The sequence below is a fragment of the Propithecus coquereli genome, unplaced genomic scaffold (assembly GCF_000956105.1).
Source record: "Propithecus coquereli isolate 6110/MARCELLA unplaced genomic scaffold, Pcoq_1.0 Scaffold225, whole genome shotgun sequence".
NCBI lineage: Eukaryota > Metazoa > Chordata > Mammalia > Primates > Indriidae > Propithecus > Propithecus coquereli.
The window spans coordinates 3,239,496-3,244,089 of NW_012147745.1; the positions used below are offsets into that span (position 1 = coordinate 3,239,496).

The 4,594-nt window shown below is 39.7% G+C and overlaps 1 pseudogene; it reads left to right on the top strand.

Moving 5' to 3' along the window:
* The first annotated feature begins 3,688 nt into the window (after positions 1-3,688).
* On the top strand, positions 3,689-4,105 carry LOC105811008 (annotated as a pseudogene).
* The last annotated feature ends 489 nt before the right edge of the window (positions 4,106-4,594 follow it).

The window sequence follows — 4,594 nt, forward strand, 5'->3', positions numbered from 1 at the left end:
CTTTCGATAAGTACTTTATCTTTTCTTTAGATTTTTCTCCTTCCTACTGATTCTATTAAAATAACCAACATATTGTATGGAACTACAGGATCTTATAAACCTGAGATAAATGTCTGGATGTGCAAAGGCTTGTTTTTTGTTTTTTTTTTTTCTTGTAAAGTTACTATCTAGCTAATGCTCTAAGACACTTAATATAATACATACAATTTACACAGTAATTACCCTCAAAGACAAATCGTCAAATGTAAAATTTAGAGAGTGGGTAAATTCACATAAGAATTTGACTTAGTTTGGCTTTCCCAACAAGTAGATAGTAAGATAAGAACTTGAATACAAGTAGATTATTTAGGAGGTACAACCTGTCCTCCTAAACACCATTTAGGCAAACAGACAAGTAATATGGGAAAACTCAGGAAGCCAATTAGAGGTGGCTTATCTAACAAGTTACCATTGTGGGAAACTGGAGCTTAAATCTGCTGCATAAGTCTGGGAGAGCAGTGTCAAACAAAGGCATCACAGTCACTCCATTTGAATGGAGAAGGGGATAGGGAATTTATACACTAATTCCTGTTAGTCACTGGTTAAGGACTGCTCCTGGAGTATGTTAATTATACAACATTAGTGTGATGTACTTCTGCACAGAACAGAGTTTGACATCCAGTGAAAGTGCTCAGGCCAAAAAGGTAGATGCTGGAAGATAAAATTCAGTCCAGGCTGTATCCACATAGTGAGGGAAAAAAGAGATATTGGCTGGACACTAACAGCATCTACAGAATAAAGGTAAAATGTTTTATAGTAACATTGTTAATATAATTGCATTAATAAAACTAATTATGCTTTCTTTATTATTCTATTCTTTATTTCTTTTTTCACTCCACAAACAATTGCTGAGCCTTTAATATGTGCCATGCATATTGCTAGGAACTGAGGGTTAAATATACATATTTTTTAAATCTCATGCTTTCAAGTAGTGGTAAGCACATGTGAAAACAGAGAAGTTATAGTAGGATGTGGTGAGCATTACTGCAATGTCAGAAAAGTATAATTTGGGAATAAAAGGTAGAACACTCAATATCTGTATTAATGAGGGAGGTATTCATTGATATGGTGATATTTAAACTGAGTTTTTGATAATGAGTAAGAATTTGGTGAATAAGATCAGAGAGTATGTAAGTGTATATATGGGGAGGGCAGTGCAATAGGAATTCCGTGAACAGAAAATATCTTTCACAAAGGCTTAAGATTCTTGATGGTCTGGTAGATTTCGCAATAGCTGTAATGTTCAGTTTGTCAATAACACAGAATTTACTGGAGGCAGTAGCAGAAGAAGCCTATTGGAAGATAATGCTAAAGATGAGATAAGCACCTGCTTTATAAGCTTTATGTATGACAAGTAAAGACCATCAAAATAATTCTTCCTTTTTGATATTTTACTTTTAATTTTCTAGCATTTTTATTTGGCTCTTGTAGTTTTATAGCTATTATCTCTGTGCTTAAATTCTCCATCTATTCACTCTATTATACATTTTCCCTAGATCCTTTAACATAGGTATCATTTTATTTTAAAGAACCTTCTTATATTCAAATATCTATGCCATCTATATGCCTTGTTCTATTGACATTTTATTTGTTGGCTATGTATTATATTATATATTTTTATTTGTTTTTCAGTCTTTTATTTTAATGTTGGACATGGTGTATAAAAGAATTCTGGTGACTGAATTACCCCTATTTTTCTATATTTTGACCAATACCACATTGTTTTGATGACCGTATCTTTATACATGTCTTGAAATTAAGCAATGTAAATCCTCCAACTTTTAAGATTATTTCACCTATTCTAGTTTTTTTACATTTTCCATATAAATTTTAGAAGCAACTTAGAAATTTTTCAATCCTCCCCAATTCATTTTATGAGGCCAATATCATCTTGTTACCAAAGCCAGGAAAAGACAAACCAAAAAAAAGAAAACTACAGACCAATATCCCTCATGAATATAAATGCAAAAATCCTCAACAAAATCTTAGCAAACCAAATCCAACAGCACATCAAAAAAATAATTCATCATGACCAGGTGGGCTTTATCCCAGAGATGCAAGCCTGGTTCAACATACGGAAATCTATAAATGCAATTCACCACATAAAGAAAAACAAGAACAAAGACCACATGATTCTTCAATAGATGCAGAAAAAGCATTTGATAAATCCAGCACACTTTTGTGATAAAAACACTTAGAAAAATAGGCATAGATGGGACATCCCTTAAAATTATTAGGTCATCTACAATACACCTGCAGCCAATATCACAGTGAATGGGGAAAAATTGAAAGCATTCCCACTTAGAACTGGACAGACAAGGTTGCTCACTATCTCCACTTCTATTCAATATAGTGCTAAAAGTCCTTGCTAGAGCAATCAGACAACAGAGGGGAATTAAGGGTGTCCAAATAAGGGCAGAAGAGGTCAAACTCTCACTGTTTGCTGATGATACGCTGTTTTATCTAGAAATCCCCAAAGATTTGACCAAGAGACTCCTAGAATTGATACACAAATTCAATAAAGTCTTAGGATACAAAATTAATGCACCCAAATCAGTGGCATTCATATATGCCAATAACAGTCAAGCCAAAAATCAAATCAAAGACACAACACCTTTCACAATAGCATCAAAGAAAATTAAATATTTAGGGATGTATTTAACGAAGGAGGTGAGAGACATATATAGGGAGAACTATGAAACACTGAGAAAAGAAATTGTAGAAGATCTAAACAGATGGAAATCCCTACCATGCTAATGGATTGGTAGAATCAATATTGTTAAAATGTCCATACTACCTAAAGTCATCCACAGAATTAATGCAATCCCTATCAAAATACCATCATCATTCTTTAAACATTAAGAAAAAATAATTCTATGTTTTGTCTGGAACCACAGAACTCATATAGCCAAAGCAATCTTGAGCAAAAAGAACAAATTGGGAGATACCAGTCTGCCAGACTTCAAACTTTACTACAAGGCTATAGTAACGAAAACAACATGGTACTGGCACAAGAACAGAGACATAGACCCTTGGAACAGGACTCAGATCCCAGACATAAAACCACCCTCATATTGTCATCTAATCTTCGACAAAGCAGATGAAAATATACGCTGGGGAAAGGAATTTCTATTCAATAAGTGGTGCTGGCAAAACTGGATATCCACACACAGAAGCTTGAAATTACATCCCCACCTCTCACCTCTCACAAAAATCAACTCATGATGGATAATAGACTTACACCTAAGGTGTAAGACCTTAGGAATTCTGAAAGTAAATGTCGGAAAGACTCTTTCAGACAGTGGCCTAGGGAAAGAATTTATGAAGTCCCCTCCCCAAAGCAATCACAGCAGCAACAAAAATAAACAAATGGGACCTGATCAAATTAAAAAGCTTCTGCACGACCAAGGAAACCATCAGTAGAGTAAATAGACAACCTACAGAATGGGAGAAAATATTTGCTTTCTACACATCCAATAAAGGGCTGATAACAAGAATCTATACAGAACTTAAGAAAACCAACAAGAAAAAATCAAACAACCCCATATAAATGGGCAAAGGACATGAATAGAAACTTTTCAAAAGAAGACAGACTGGTGAGCTGCAGCGGCTGCGGAAGTGGCCGGCGAGCCCGCTCCCCGCCGACACCATGCTTCCCTCGTCACTGCAGAAGACCGCTCAGAATCACCCCATGTTAATGGAGCTCAAAAACGGGAGACGTACAACGGGCACCTGGTGAGCTGCGACAACTGGAGGAACATCTACCTGCCAGAGGTGATCTGCACGTCCAGGGATGGGGACAAGTTCTGGCGGATGCCCGAGTGTTACATCCGAGGCAGCACCGTCAAGTACCTGCGCATCCCTGAGGAGATCATCGACGTGGTCGAGGAGGAGGTGGTGGCCAAGGGCCGCAGCCACGGCGACCTGCAGCACCAGAAGCAGCAGAGGGGCCGAGGCACGGGGGCGCCGGGCGAGGTGTGTTTGGCGGCCCGGCCGAGGCGGGATCCCAGGCACAGGCAGAGGCCAGCCTGAGAAGAAGCCGGGCAGACAGACAGGCAAGCAGTGAGCCCCGCCCGGGGACCGGCCGCCGCGTCGCGCTGGAGGCGAGTTCCTGCGGCCCAGTTCGCAGCCCGCAGTTCTGCAGCTAGAATGTTGTCGTTCAGCGTTTCGGGTTTTGTGTGGCCGCCGTCCCCACGGCCAGCGGGAGCCTGGAAGAGTCTGTGTCTCAGGCACCACAGAAGCCCGCGCTGTCCTGTCCTCCGCGCTTCCCGGACAGGTCTGCTTTGGATCTCGCCGTGGAGGACAGACGGAGGTTTTTATTTTAAGCGCTTGAAGGGAGACTGACGGCCTGTTCCCTTCAGCATGGCCCGAGATTCCGCCTTTTCAAAACAAACCCGGGGACGAGCGGTGCAGGGGACCTTGCTGGCCCTGCCCCTTCGATCCCACTCTCTTTGTGTTACAAAAATAAAAACGAATACAGGTAAAAAAAAAAAAAAAAGAAGAAGACAGACTAATGGCCAGCGAACATATAAAAAAGTGCTCAACATCTCTAATC